The sequence below is a fragment of the Capsicum annuum genome, chromosome 12 (genome assembly GCF_002878395.1).
Source record: "Capsicum annuum cultivar UCD-10X-F1 chromosome 12, UCD10Xv1.1, whole genome shotgun sequence".
Classification (NCBI taxonomy): domain Eukaryota; kingdom Viridiplantae; phylum Streptophyta; class Magnoliopsida; order Solanales; family Solanaceae; genus Capsicum; species Capsicum annuum.
Window position 1 is genome coordinate 113893817 of NC_061122.1, and position 17155 is coordinate 113910971.

Sequence of the window (17155 nt, forward strand, 5' to 3'; positions counted from 1 at the left end):
GAGGAATAGATAGATATTATCGCTACATTATAAAATGATTGAATCAAGGCCTACTAACGCAATATATCCAAAATATCTTAAGTATAAGTTGATAAAATCAACCATGCTAGAACCATGGGACTCGAGTGATGCCTCATACCTTTCCCTCAGTCAACAGAATTCCTTACTCGATCTTCTGTTTTCGTAGACCAAAATAAAGAGTCATTTTCTTTTGACTAGGGATTTAATAAGGTGACTTGAAATACCATAAATCAATTTCAAGTGGTGTCTCTATAAATTAAATAATCCCTAATCAATATTGTCACTTTAGATGAAAAAATTCTTAGACCTTTCGCGTGAAAAAACATTTTGACACCCATAACCTTAGTTATGGGATTTAGCTACTCATGATCGTAAGCACACATAAAGATTTCATAGATAAAAGCATAATGTTGAACTTACAAGAATAAAATGAAAAACCAAAATCTCAAATTGATTAAAAAATCTTAAAAATCAATATCAATGATTTCAAGATCAATAATGTATCTCAAAACTCAAAATAATGTAAAAAGAAAGTATATAGAGCGTGTAACATAAGCATAGAACTGTATAGGATTGTTTATAGATGAAAAATAAATCATATCCTAAATTGTGTAAGAGAAACAGGTCTGTAGCACCTACGACTCGTGGGTTGGGTCGTGGATTAGATCCACGAGTCATGATTTGACTCGTGAAAATCAAAACTAATCCTAAAGCTTCAGTACTTGACTCACGACTCCAACTAACGAGTCGTGGGTTGGATTCATCGATCATGGGTTGCTTCATGGGAATCAGACTTCACTTTTCAACTTTGAAACCTCAACTCACACCTTCACTCACGCCCCATGGGTCCAAGTGCCATGAATCTATGGAATATTAGGATTCCAAAATCTCTAATTGTAGGTGACCATGGATATGAATTCTGTATAAACACATATTTTCAAAATAAATTAATCTTTGATAAATATCACAGAATTCAATCTGTAAAACACAATAAAAAGGTACTAAAGTTTGCATAATTAATAATCAATAACATAAAGAAACTAACACAATTATATAGAGCAATAATAAAACTATGTGTATTTTAGGAAGATAAACACAACACACTGATTCATCGGAGCAAAAATCCTATTATGGCAGCATTTACAGCAGAGATGGGGGTGATACGGATCAAAGGCGGCACATAGGGAGGATAAAAGTGAATGGTCATCTAGGTTACTGGGTGTAGCCTTTAGAAAAGAAATAAATAACTATAATGGGTGGCACATGGAGGACATGTGTTTGTTAGGAGAGAGTAGAACTCATCTTCAAAAGGTGCTAAAATACTAAATTGTCCCCAAACATCATTTAAAAGACACACTGAAACAACTATGCTAATACCGCTATTTTCACTCACACTTCTATTACAGTATATTATATATATATATATATATATATATATATATATATATATATATATATTATAACAATAAATTACCTGTTAATACTGATCAAATCTTTCCATTTGTCTTCAAGTATACAAACATATATTCCTTAAGGTTGACTTAGCCAAACATCTTGATAAACATTAGTTAGTTTATCACCCCCAAGGTTCTCAGAGATATTTTTCTAAAATAGCTAATGCTTCTCAATCTAAGATTTCAATGTAATTAGACAGTTAACCTGATTAATTCAAAAAGATGAACAAATCCAGGTACTTAAATATAAAGGACCTCTTAGAATTCTTTTTCGTAATGAACAGGATGAATATGGGTGGTAAAGTGGGTAGATGCGTGGCTTAGATGTCACATGAGTTACAAGGCATGATGAGGTAGATGTTATAGAAGTAATAAAAAACTAATGGTTACCTTCTGCCACAATTTATACCCACTAACATACACACTTAATATTTTAATTTAATATAAACATGTATAACTACCAACATTTCTAAACTTATTTTAATAATAAAATAAGAGAGTATTTCATCAATTTAATTGAAGGAAGACTATTATTCATAATGAAGGTGTGTTCTACATTGAACTTTCACTAAATAAATGTAATGAACTGACTTATGAAATCTTATTTTAATATATTTTGATCATTTTTCCCTTCTCCATAGTGACTATATGTTGACTTTGGGATGTGGGGATGGTTGGCACGATTCACAAGGCAATTGGGAATGATTTGATTGAGTTTATGGTTTTTAAAGACTTTAAAAATCATATAATTGACTTTGCTCAACATTTGTTGTTCTGAGTGTCAGATGCAAGTTGGACATTTTCATCAGGTCCAAAATATCAAATTTGGATTAGTAGAAGAGCTGGTTCGGGTTTGAAACCTTTAGGTTGCATTTTGACAATTCATTTTTAAAAATGCCAAAATGGACCCCAAGGGTTAATTTATTAAAAAAATATTTTTTTAGAAAATTCAAAATCACCATTGAGTTTGGAACATCAAATATAGCCTGGTAGCATATATGTTTTATTTTTATCAATTCCCTAATGAATTATAAGGATCCATTCGAAGGATTCAGAACCATGAAAATTGAGTTGGTGCATGGCTAATATCTGGTGCATGGAGTCTTCTTCGCGAATACAAGACCTTGGCCATGAACACAGAGAAGGAAATTACCCTTCATTATTAATGCACCAAGGCTATCTCGAAGGCCAAACTTTTGGCTAGTCAAAGTTGATCATCGTGAACGCGAAGGGTTTAGCATGTTAGCAAGGCACTATTCACAGAACAGTTTTAAGCCTTAATTTTGCAATTTTTATCTATTTTTTAAACCGCAAGCTTTGGAAAAGATAATTTTTGTGGGTTTCTTCATCGTGTTTCATGTGGGTAACCTCTAAACTCATATCCCCATTAGTTTCCATTGATTAATCTTCGAAAATACTTGTTAATCATTATTTTGAAATGGGATTTTGAGATTTTTACTGGTAAAGCTTAAAAATAGTTTTTCTTTAATTTGGACCTCATTTTAAACTCATTTTACATGGTTTTTCAACTATAGATTCCTTTAACCTTAGAGAATTTATTTTGAAAAAAAAAAAATTAATACCCTGTTTATTTTTAAACCCATTTTGAACCCAACTCAAATATAGGCGATGTGGGTATCATCGACTTTCATTATTGTGTAGATGCTATATTTGAATGTTGTAATTGATTCTCAGGCCGTTCAAAAAGGGAAATCTTTGTGTTGAAGAACTTTAGGCTTGAATTTCATCATCTCGGGGCAGGTTATGTCTTAACTTCTTTCATATTGAGTTGGGTAGTTAATAAATAAGTAAAGCATGTTATGGGTTGGGAAAAATAAATGCGAAATTTATATTTTGAGAATATTATTACTGATCTGTACCTATGTAGGGCTTATATTCTATTGTTGTTAACTTGTGAGATCTAATATTGCGTGATGCCTGTATAGGGCCTTTATTTGACATCATTGACCTTATATGTGCATTTAAATAGATTTATTCTAGATATCTATTAGCTTAGTAAGCCTCCTTGGGATAATTATCAATATCTTTTCCTATCAAAATGAGATTAGGAGGGCGCCCTTTTTAAAGAGCCAGCATGTCTTTCAGTAGAAACTATTGGCAATTGCCTTAGTCATTCTTTTATATAGTGTAGTGCCCATAGCAATGGGCCTCAGTCTAGCGAGGTTTTTCTTTTTTGGGAATCATTGCTAGGAATAAGGATTGAATTTGCTCCTATATAATGCTCGTACGGTAGCCTGAATTGTTATTTATAGGCCATATTGAGCATTGGTTTCCTTTATCAAGATATAAATGCCCAAGTTAGGAGTTGATATGATACTAATGATGTCTTAAATGCATATTTATTCTAGTGGTGCCTAATTAGAGTTGATAATCATGAACTATGTACATACTAAGTTAAGTTTTTGTGTCACTTACATGCGTGTTGGATGGACTAGATATCTTTATATTGATTTGATTTTGAGCATTACATCCTCATTCTATACATATACATTTATGAGATACTGGTACCATTGAGGAAGACTATTTTTGAAAGAAAATGAGACATTATTTTTGAAAGAAAATGAGACATTTTCATAAAACCCCACTTTGTGAACACGAGACGAAGAGGTGGATTGAGATTTGAGATATGAGATACAGTATATGGATTGTGTACCCCCTATGGGTCCTGTCTTGGGATCTGCGTGCTTCGTAGGTGTATATAGAAAGTCATGTGATAACTCTCAGCATTCTTCCCATACTCATTGTATTTTATTGAATTGCATAATCATCTTTCATGATTTTTTTAGTTTCTCTTGGCTTGTGTTTAGTTTTAGTATATTCTTTGTTTATAACTTTGTTGCTTTTATGTTTGTGTATATATTAGGACAGTTAGTGGAGATGGTGTGAGCTACCATTTGGGATTTTTCTTCTTATAGGTGACGTGCTCATAATTTTTTTTCTTATCTTATTTTCTGCTTTGCTCAGTTGGCTTATGATTTCTACTGAGTACAAGTTCATTGTACTCACTTCTACTATGCCCTTTTGATGCAGATACTTATTTGATTACTATGCATGGCGATTGAGATTTCAAGGGAGTTTGATCAGATTCAAGGTATGGATCATTCTAGTGTTCAAGCCGAATCTCAGATCTCATCCTATCTTTTACCTTGTCTTTATTTTGGATTAAAGACAGATTATGTATTTTAGTTTGAATATTGTACTTAGATACTCTTACATTATGACATTAGAATTTTGGGTGATTTATGTTATTTTTTTAGACTTCCATTTTATTTATATTTTGTGATGTCCTGACTTTGTCCTACAAGTCTCGTCTTGTTAGTTTCATTAATTGTGTGCTTTTTCTTTCCTTTTTGGTGGCTGACTTACTTGCCCAGGCGGGGTCGCAACAAGTTCCATCATGGCTTTATTTTTGAGTCGTGACAGTAAAACAGTAATCTTTACTTCAAAGTCAGTGGTGGTCTTAAACTTGAATTATGGCTACTTAAGGGAAATAAAGTATCTTTATTTACACACAATAATCAAGATATTGACACAAGCTTTAATGGCCAGCAATACGACCTTATGTTATCCTAATTTTTATTTGTTTTTGACAATAAGCCTAGTTATCATAGGAAGCGACCTACTTCTACACATACATAAGTGAAATCTATCAACAGTGCTCTATAAGTTTAACTCCCACCTATATGAGCTACATACATTAAGAGTTTTTTTTTAAAGTCAAACTTCACAAATCATTACAGGAAGAAATGCACCCACATCATAGGGAGGGATTAAACATTAGTGCATTTAATAATAACTCGTCATATGATTCATTCTTTGCATTGAACCTAGTTATTGGATCTAGTTCTCAAGTTAGGTTTCTTCATATCTGACTCATGGATTTTTATAGGTTTAAGCATATCTCTTTTGATGTGCTTCAGACCTTTTACGTTGCCAAGACCTTGATCTAAATCGACAAGATTATAACAAGATTTAACATAATTAATATTAATGGTATACCATTGACAAAAATGATCTACAATATTGTGTTTTCCTCTTATCGTCTGAATTTACCATTACAATAATGGTTGATACTCTATCAATAAATTCGATGTTATCACAATGAATCAAAATAGAAGGAGTTAGTTTCAAAAATAAGATATTCAAAATAATAAATTTCTCAAACAATCCTCTTCTTCAGCAGGTTAAGTCGACACAATAAACTCAGTTTTTAAGGTAGATTTAGTAATATCAATTTTTTCAATGGGTAGGACATGTGTTCTCATCTACATTATAAAAGACTTTGAGTACATCATGATAATTTTGACACAAGCCATGAATTTTTAGATCAAGTAAATACACTTGGCTTGTTTGTGCCTACTAAATACTTCTACTACAAATGCATTATCAGGCCAAACATAATCAATCACATATCTCAAATTTTAATTGTGCTAGCAGATTTCTTTTTTATTTTTCACACAAATATCACACAATTGAATCATAAGGAGTTGTAAGGGTGTCACGATCCAAGACTAGGCCGCCCTAGATGTAACAAGCACCCAGAATAGGAAGATAATTTATATTTATATATATATATATATATATATATATATATATATATATATGAAATCTAAATAAAATATCAAATAAATTAAATATAATTTTTGAATAAAAATATTTAAAAAAATACAACATATGAAATAACCGTAAAACTAATAACCGAGTGCTTATTTGGACAAATAATGTGACATTTAAAATATTAATAAAAATTATAAAACTAACATAGAATGCATAAAATTATTGAAAACAAAATAGAAAGGTAAGACATATATAAGAATATGATAATCATGGGTCAAACTTTGACATAAATGTTTGGCATAAATTGAAAAATTGAATTATTTCAATTTGTATAACTCTAAGTATTATAAGAATGAATTAGGAGTCAATTTGTGGATGTAACAATTAGTAAGCTGAAAATTTGACTTCAACTGAAAAAATGAATTGATGCTTAATTTATGGATAGAACAATTAGTCAACTCTAATATTTGACTTTAATTAAAAAATATTGAATTGCTTCAATTTATATAGCTCTAAATATATATGATTGAATTGAGACTCAATTTGTGGATATAACAATTAGTATATACAAAATTTATCTTCAACTGAAAATTTGTATTAAGACTCAATTTGTGGACGCAACAGTTAGTCGAATCAAATATTTTTTTTTGGTGAAACAATTCAAATGTTTGATTGTAATTGAAAACTTGAATTGCTTCTACTTATATAACTCTTAAGTAACATAAGATTGAATTGAGACCCAATTTGTGCAGGTAACAATTCGTCAATATAAATATGTTGACTTTAATTAAAAAATTAAATTATTTCAAATTATATAATTATGAGTATAATATTGAATTGTGACACGATTTGTATGTAACAAGTAGTCAATTATAATTTTAATTTTACTTAAAAATTAAATTACTTTAATTTATATAACTCTAAGTATTATAAGATTGAATTGAGAATTAATTTTTAGATGTAACAATTAGTCAACAAAAAAATTTATCTTCAATAAAGAAAATGAATTGATGCTCAATTTGTGGATATAACAATTAGCAATTCTAATATCTAGTATTAATTGAAAAATTGAATTGTTTCAATTTCTCAATACAAAATTTTGACTTCAATTGAAACTCAATTTGTGGAATAATTAGTCAATTTCTAAAGTTTGATTGTCATTGTAAATTGAATTGCTTCAATTTATATAATTATCAATATTATAAAATTGAATTGAAACACAATTATGTAACAATTAGTCAATCATAATATTTGACTTTGAATGAAAAATTAAACTACTTACATTTATATAAATATGAATAAAATAAGATTGAACTGATACTCAATTTATGGATGTAACCATCAGTCAATTCTAATGTTTTACTTTAATCGGAAATCTAAATTGCTTAAATTTATATAATTATAAGTATTATAAGATTGAATTGAGATTTAGTTTGTGGATGTAATAATTAGTCAGTTTTAATGTTTGACTTTAACTGAAGAATTAAATTGTTTTAATTTATATAACTCTAAGTATTATAAGATTGAATCGAGACTCGGTTTGTGAATGTAACAATTAGTCAATTCTAGTGTTTAACTTTAATTAAAAAAATAAATTACTTCAGTTTATGTAACTCTAAGTATTATAAGATTGATTTGAGAGTTAGTTTCTAGATATAAAAATTAGTCAAGTTTAATGTTTGACTTTAATTTAAAAAAATTAAATTGCTTCAATTTATGTAACTTTAGGTATTATTAGATGAATTGAGACTCAGCTCGAGGATGTAACAATTAAATAACATAAATATCTAACTTCAATTGAATTTTAATTGAGATTCAATTTGTGGGTGTAACAATTAGTCAATCAAAATATTGACTTTAATTGGAAAAAATGAATTAATTCAATTTATATGTAATTCTAAATATTATAAGATTGAAATAAGACTCAATTTGTGGATGATATAATTAATCAACACAAATATTTGACTTCAATGGGATAATTGAATTAAAAATTAATTTATAGGTGTAACAATTTTTGTTTTGGTAAATAGTATTTCATTTCACCAAAATAGTCATTACAAACCTTGGTGATTGTTGACCAATCACCTTCCATCTCCTAAATACTACTCATATACATACATGATTAAAATTAATCTAGCAACTACTACCTATTTATACATCAAGGATATGAATTTACAGCCTGCTGGTGTTTATGTCATTTTGTTACAAAATTTCCATTAGTATATATATGCAATGCCATTTCTCTATAGATTCTAACACTAGAGTAGGTTCCTTTTTGAAATGTGAGGGTGTTTCTAGGTTCCTTTTTGAAATATGAGGGTGTTTCTGGCTCTCCAAATGAGTAGACCATCATGTTGAACACAACTACAACAACTTCACAAAATCCTGAAGTATGCTTCAACCCTGTCACCAGCCAGTCTACCTTTGCATCCCAGCTTCCAATTCTTCTATCTTTGCCCATCCATCTAAGCAGCCTGCTCCAAATGTCCTTTTTAATGCCACATTCAAAGAATAAGTGATCAAATAGTTCATCAGCTGACCCACAGAACACACAGGTTTTAGGGACCGGGATAACAATCTTTATCAGTTTGTCCATAGTTGTCAATCTTTGTTGTAAAGCTATCTATAAGTTAAATTTATGACTAGACTACATATGAGGTTGCAAGATCAACTTCTTCCATGTTACTTTTGGATGCTGAGGTATCTGCAATAAGTATAGCTTTTTAATGCTAAATTTATCTCCTTTCTGCAGCTGCTTCAACCTATCTAGCATGTGGCCCTGCAATTGTTGTAAATCAGTTACCAACTTCATGGTGTTCAAAATCTTCCTAACTACCCAAGAGACATTCTTAGGTAGGGAAATATGTTCAAGGTTCTACTGCTTTATATAAAAGTTGTGTAGCCATTTAATCCTTAAGAAGTTCTTCTTCATTGCAAGAGCCCAGAGGTGCTTTGTGATGAAAGCCTTGTTCCATAGAATTAAGTTGATTATATTTAAGACCATCTGTAACCTGTGGTAGGCACACTTTGTCCTAAGAGACAAGTTCCTCTTTGGAGATTTCAGCTTGACTAGTCCACAAGTAGGATCTGCATATAGCCTCAATATATTTCAGTATCGTCTTTGGAATCAAGAATACCTGTGCCCAATATGATTGCATTCCAAAAACCACAACCTTGATTAATTGGAGTATGTATGCATAGGTTAAGAGTATAGCAGAACAATAAGTATTTCTTGCAGTAATCCTCTCCACCAAGGGCTAACATAGAGCAATGGATAATTTCTTCACACCAATAAGTACTCCCAGGTATTTGAATGGAAAAACTCCAATAACCTGTCTTCTCTAAGATTTCCTTTTTAAGGTTCTCAGAAATACCATCCAGGAATAAGGAACTCTTATCAACATTCACCTGCAAACCTTGAACTTGAGAGAATTTACTGAATGGCTGGTTTAATAAACTAATAGACCCAATCTCTGCCTTACATAACATCAGGAGATCATCAGCAAAGCATACATGTGTTACCCTACTTTCTTGCATCTTGAATGGAATTAAAAACTCTTATTTCTAGCCAGCTATTTTAGTGTCCTATCTAGCTATTCCATTACAAGCATAAACAAATATGGTGACATTGGGTCACCCTACCTTATACCCCTCTTGACTTGGAATGGCTTAGTCAGTCCACCATTTAGAGTCAAGGAATAAGAGATAGTGGTAATACATGCCATTATCCAGCCCACAAACTTATTAAGAAACCCCATATCCATTATTAATCTTTTAAGTAAAGCCCAATCTAAAGAGTCATAAGCTTTCCTAGTGTCTAATTTAATAACACACCTTGGAGAGATACATTTCCTATTATAGCCTTTAAATAGTTCATAAGCAAATAAAATGTTATCTGTGATACATCTTCCATCAATGAAAGTAGACAGTGCATTACCTATCAAATCACCTATAATACTCTTCAATCTTCCAGTAATTACTTTTGTGATTATCTTGTAAATAGTGGTACAACAAGCTATAGGTCTATAGTCTTTAATAAGTGTAGAGGAAGGCACTTTAGGGACCAAAGTTACATCAGTGCAATTAACACCTTTACCCATCTCACTAGTCTTGAAGAAATTAAAAACAACATTCAGCAGGTTAGATTGTACCTCATACCAGCATGTACTAAAGAACTCAATTGAGAATCCATCAACTCTCGGAGCCTTCTCCTTTGGCATCATATCGATTGTTGCTTTTACCTCCTCAGTTGTTACTATTGGATTAGGAGCATCTAATGCTCCCTATATAAGCAGTAACCCTCTTGGTCTACTTTAGGATCTATACAAAGATGCATCTCTCTCTCATTCCCCATGAGATTAGAGAAGAATGAGATGAATTTAGCTTCAATATCAACACATTTAGTCAGCCGAGCTCCAGCTTCAGTATGTACAGAAGTGATGACATATATACTTGATTTGATCTTCCATTGGGCATAGAAGTACCTAGTATATAAGTCACCACTATGTATCCATAAGGCCCTTACTTTTTGTATCATCACCTTCTCTTCTACAATACTCTATTTCTCCATTTCTGCCATTACAATCTTTTCCTAATCAAACAGTTGTGCATTGCAGGGGGCGCACAACAATACTTGCTTGCACAACTTCCAAATTCTACCTGGCAACCTCTAATTTTTTTGGCATGATGCTAAATAACTGTTCAGGTCCTTTATATCTACCTTCACAACCTTTAACTTTCCCCAAACAACCTGCATGGGATCACTATATACCTCTTTAGACCAAGCCTCTTGTACCTACTTCCTGAAGTTAGGGTGATTCATCACAGTAGAGTATAGCTTAAATGGTTTTGGATATAAGGCTTTGGGGGTTTGTGAATTACAATTGATCAAAATAGGAGAATGGTCCGAAACCCTCGGTGCCATGTAATTTGCTTCTATATGCCCTTGGGTCAGTAGCTACCAGTAGTTCCCAAATGCCCAATCAATCTTACAATATACTCTAGTATCCTCTGCATGTTTGTTGCACTATGTGAAGTGGCATCCTAAACTCTTTAAAGGGGTGAGCTGGTTGGCCTCGCTCATGTCCTTAAACTCCCATACCTCAACCTGAGTGATTGGGGTACCAATTCTATCTCCTGAGCTGAATACATTGTTAAAGTATCTATATACCAGCCATTCAACTTGGATCTGAGCATCCAATATTATGATATCCTTCCACAGGTCTTGCCTCACTCCCAACTCATTACTGGTATAGACAGTGGTCAATATAGAGGTAAACTGGGTGTTGGTGTTGACTACACTATAATGCATAGACTAATCTCTCATTTTTAACACCTGCACTTGGATATGCTTCTGTCATATTAGCCAAATCCTCCCATCTGTAGCATGACTGTGGTTATAGTAGGCATTCCAATCCCTAGCAATCTTTGTTTTAATTTTATATGTATTCTAGCTCTTTACTCTAGTTTCTATAAATCCTATGATTTTCACCTTGTTCTTCCTCAGAAAGAGCTTCATCTCGTTCTGCTTAAAGGGGTTATTCAGCCCTCTAATATTCAGGAGCATAGAATTATAGGGGTTTGAAGTAACTTTTACCTACAACATTAGTGTTAACCTTCTCACCTATTACTTTCTTCCCTTTTTTTGAACAATTCCTGCATTATCTTTCTCAGTTTGACTAGGAGATACCTAGGCTGCATGCTCTCTTACTCTTACCTCATGTTGACAACTACCTGGTTGATCTTCTATCTGGTCCTTGATAGTCTTACAATTTTCCTCCTCAGTCAGACAAGCTAGTGTTTCTTTGACCTGCTGAGGTTTGGGTTTTCCACCTTCTTTGGCTTCTTATTTCTAGATTACTCTTCCACGTCTATGATTTTTCCTCCTTCTTTCCTTCTGTGGGGGTTGATCAACTTGAATTCCTTTCTGCAGTTCCTTCTTGTATGGATAGTCTTCAACCTTATGTCCAAATATTGCAGTCACTACTGAACTTAGGGACCCAAACAGAAGTTATGGCCTGCTGTATAGTCCCTATTGGAGTACTTAATTCCACCAGTGTAGGGAAAGTATGGCCGATGTCTTCCTTAACTAATACCCTCAAAAATGAAATATGTTCCATCACTATAGTGTTATTGTCTGTGGACATTGGCCTCCCCACAACACTTACAAGTTTACTCAATGAATCAGTAGACCAAAACTTAAGAGGTAGACTAGGGAATTTAACCTACAAGAGAATTTTATTCAAGCATTCAGGGTTAAATTCAAAGTCAAGCGTCTAATTCCTTAAGATAAATGGTCTATTTTGGTATGTATATGGCCCCGATTACATCACTACGTCCCTATAAGCTAGTGTTGCAAATTTGAAGATGTTATAGCCATCATCATAGTACCTGGAGTTTAGAGACAAAGTTCCACACATAATTTATATAATTCTCCATTGTTTTGAAATATGGATTTCACACAAGACATATCCAATCAGTGTGGTGTTTTAGTGATTAGCCTGAATCAGTATATCATCTTCCTTGCACCACTATCTTATCTCCTTTCACCATTGGGAGCATATAAGCAAGTGTCTTCCCCATTTGCGAGCTACAATTCATAGATTCCACTTGATCATTTTTCAATTCTGCCTTCACATCAATAGTATCCACAGGTGAGGTGCGGGAAAAAGCCCCAGCTCCAGAGAATTTAAGGCATCGAGGAAATTGCAAATCCTCAGTTTACCTTGAGATTCTCTTCCCTGCTAGATCTAGATGCACCATCATCGTAGCCTCTAACTCGTTTTCCTTACTGATAGCCTGAAATGAGTGAGAAAGAAAATTTTCAAATGTTAACGGACCTAGTTGCTGTTGTACAGCACTCGCCAGCGTGACAAGTACTGGTGGCGAAGATGTCACATTTCGTGGTGGAGCCATTTTCAATGAAGGTGTACGTTAGTAGTCCTGCTATCATGCACCCAGAGAGAAAACATGCCTTATTAGGTGTAATAATCAGTCAATCCTAATATTTGACTTTAACTAAGAAACTGAATTATTTCAGTTTATATAATTACTATGTGTTTGTGTGGTATCTCGTGCCTTGAGCCGGGGTCTATCGGAAACAGCCTTTCTACTTCATCAGAGGTAGAGGTATGGACTACGTACATCTTACCCCCCAGACCCCACTAGGTGGGAATACACTGGGTTTGTTGTTGTTGTTGTTGTTGTGTTGTTGTTGTTGTTGTTGTATATAATTCTAATTATTATAAAGACTCAGTTTGTGGATGTAACAATTAGTCTATTCTAATATTTGAATTTAATTAATAAATTGAACTATTTCAATTTATATGTAACCCTAAGTATTATAAGATTGAACTGATACTCTATTTGTGAATGTAACAAGTGGTCAATAAATACCTAACTTGAATTGAAAAATTGAAATGTGTCTCAATTTGTGGATGTACCATTAGTCAATCCTAATGTTTGACTTTGAATGAAAGATTGTATTACTTTAGTTTATATAACTCTTAAGTACTATAGGATTGAGCTGAGACTCAATTTCTTGATGTAACAGTTAGTCAATTTTGGTGTTTGACTTTAATGAAAAATTAAAAGATTTCAATTTATATAACTCTAAGTATTATAAGATTGAATTGGGACTCAATTTGTGTATTAAACTATAATTCAATAAATGTGTTTGACTTCAATTGAAAAAATAGATTGATTCAATTTGTATAACTCTAAGTATTACAAGAATGAATGAAGTATCAATTTGTGGATGTAATGACTAGTCAATCATATATCATAATGTTTGACTTTAATCAAAAAATTGAACTGCTTCAATTTATGCAGCTCTAAGTATAATAAGATTGAAATTGGGGCTCAACTTGTGCATATAACAATTAATCAACACAAATATTTTGACTTCAATTAAAAATTGAATTGATTTAATTTATATAACTCTAAGTATTAAAAGATTGATTGTAAAGTGAAAATTACATTTTTTTTCAAAGTTTTAGTAAAGTATGTCTCGTATTCCTACCCAAAAAAATGGATGCTTGTATGTCTTAAATCATGGAATATGAAAACAAATTCACTGTCTGACCTTCGAGATTCTAAACATTAATTGATGTTGTATTCAAATTTGAAAACAACCAGAACACAACTTCAACTTTTTATTTTTTTCATAAAATTACATCATTTTAATTGTTATATATATAGAGAGAGAGAGAATTTCAAGATATGAAATAACATAGAAACAAGAAATTGAGTACATATCTATACAATAATATAAAAAATATTAAAATTTAAAAGAACACCAAACAACAACAACAACAAAAATCAATGCAATCCCATTAGTGCGGTCTGAGTATTAAAAAAAATATTTTTTAATAAAAATAAAATATTTTTAAAAAATTTAAATATATACATAATGAATTGAATAAAAAAGTAGAAAGAAATAACAAAAAGCAGTAAAAAAGATAAGAGATTGCCCAAAGATATATTATACTATCCCAGACAAAATGAAAGAGATACTTTATTTAAGTTTACATATTTAATTTAAAGAGCAATCTCAAAACATACTTTTGAAAGAATTTTAAAATTTTATTGATTTAAATTATATAAAAGAATATGTGTGTGCAAAATAATTTGTAAACTTTTGTCTGTTTAAGCTATATTAATTTGTCAGCTCAATATATTGAAAAGAAAAAACATAGCAACAACTTTAAATTACATTTTTCTTAATATTTGTATATGTTTCTAAATTTGGTTGATCTAATAACTATTTAATTTATTTTTCGTTAAAATTTATTTGTAATTTCTTTCTATTGAAAATTTAAAACAAAAAAAATCTTACTTCACTTTCAAATGTTTATATTTTTTAACGTTATATATATATATGCTCATATGTAATTTCATGGACTTATATATATATTATAAAGAAAGTAAAGATCAATTACTTCTATTATTCATTCTTTTATATTATAGATTTTGTGTTTCAATTTTAGAAAGTTTGTAGAAGATATTAGAAAAAAAATGAAAAGAACAAAAAAATTTAAAAGAATCATTGAAAAACAAGTGCCCAAGTAATGTTTTTCAGTAATGTCCCTAAAAGTTCTTTTGTTTCTTACAAATAAATAATTGAAAAAGTAGAGAAAGAACATGAAAAGGATAATGAAAAGGGAGGTTAAGAACTTAGCTTTAATGGAGCATGAAGATGAAGATGGTAACGAAGCGGTCAACGGTAGCTACGATCGGAGATCCGATGATGATCCGATGAAGTCAGAGGAAGAGCAAGAGTCAGAGCTGAAGTAGTTTCCTAATTTGACCAAATATTTGGTCTTTTGTCTGATATTTGTTGAGATTGGACTCGGGTCAATCCAAGTTTGGGCTTGAGCCAGGTTATTGTAATAAGTTTGGTTGTTTTTTTTATTTAATATAAAAGAGGAAAGGACATGGGTTGTCCATTTTTATAAAAAAAAGATGGCCCACAATTTGAAAATGTGGACAACTGTAGCCAGTCGGCCCAATTTAATTTCCTTTTTTAGTCATTTGGCTCAATTGGGCATATGCAGTCTCTATACTCAATTGATACACTTTTATACCACATTAATACACTTTTATACTATATTGATACACTTTTTAAAAAAGAGAAAGGAAATTCTATGCAAGCGATGCAGTCCTTATACCCAATTGGTACTCTTTTATAACACATTAATATACTTTTATACTACATTGATACATTTGTAGTGTCCATATACTCAGTTGATACTCTTTTATACTAGATTGATACATTTTTAGAATGCATGTAGAAACTATATAGAGTCGTATAAAATATGTATCTAAACAATAATTGTAGTTAAAAATTGTATAAAATGTGTATAAAAATGCTATAATTATTATATAGAATATGTATATATACAGAAACTGTATCATTATTATATATAAAAATATATATATATATATATATATATATATATTTAACAGTTGTACTATATTAAAAGTATATGGTATTGTATGTTATTGTATAAATAAGTAAAAATAAATAAAACAAATAGTCTGTTATTTTAAAAATGTTGGTGAATGCAAACTAATCTTAAAAAAAATAATTACTCGATTGTTTAAAAAGAATAAAAACGAGTAGAATCTTTAAAAAAGAAAAGTAGCCAAAAAAAGAAGCAACAAAAAATTTTTAAAAAAGAAAAGTAGCCAAAAAAAGAAGCAACAAAAAATTTTTAAAAAAGAAAAAGGAAGGCAAGAACGTGACCTACAAAAATGAAACCAGTGAATATCTAAACATTGTCCATCAAAAGAAGGCTAGAAACTGGGGTATCTATTTCTTGGCCATTCGGTTGGAATTACTTTCCACCGAGTGACCATTTATCGGATTTTTAAATTTAGGTGCTATTTTTGTGAAATTATTTTAGTTTTAGGTGTTATTTTAGTCCTTTCCCCCATAGAAAATGGGCGTTTGCCCGGTTTAGTTTAAAAAAAAAACATGAAAAGGATATAAGTGTCATTTACTGGAAAGAAACATTTAGGTTTACAAGAATGTGCTTTAAATTTATAAGAATTGTTATAAATATATTTACGTTATACTGAATGTCTATCAAGATCTAATAACAAATATCAAGATCTAGTTGATATCTATCAGGATTCGAAATATCTGTCTTTTAGTCAGAAACTAGAAGTATTTTTTTCTATAAATAAAGGAGTTTTATTCATTGTATCCTCAATCCGATAATCTCTCATCCCTCATGAGAAATAAAGAAGTCTTTTTCTTGTCTCTATTTATTCTTCTTATTCTTACTTTTATATTTCATAACACGTTATTAGCACGAAGCTGTAACCAATTGAGTAATAATTGAGATAAATCTGGCCAAAACATGATCTGTTAATTTCTCAACATGCTTAAGCACGAAGCTGTAACCAATTGAGTAATAATTAAGATAAAGCCACCCAAAACGTGATATGTCAATTGCTCAACATGCTTGAGGTATGATTTTTTTTCTTAATAATTCTTCGTGAGGTATGATTTCTTTTATTAAATAATTTCTTATCTTGTTCCGATCCGGCAAGGAGCAATAGTCCACATTTTGGACATTGCATTGTTTTAATATTTA

General features: G+C 31.1%; 1 long non-coding RNA gene across 1 annotated transcript; it reads right to left on the minus strand.

The window, feature by feature from the left end:
* Window positions 1-446: 446 nt before the first annotated feature.
* LOC124889230 lies at window positions 447-7095 on the minus strand. The gene is made up of 2 exons (XR_007047891.1): window positions 1126-7095; window positions 447-940 (listed from the first exon to the last, which is right to left on the minus strand). It is a non-coding gene; the product is annotated as an uncharacterized LOC124889230 (long non-coding RNA).
* Window positions 7096-17155: the final 10060 nt, after the last annotated feature.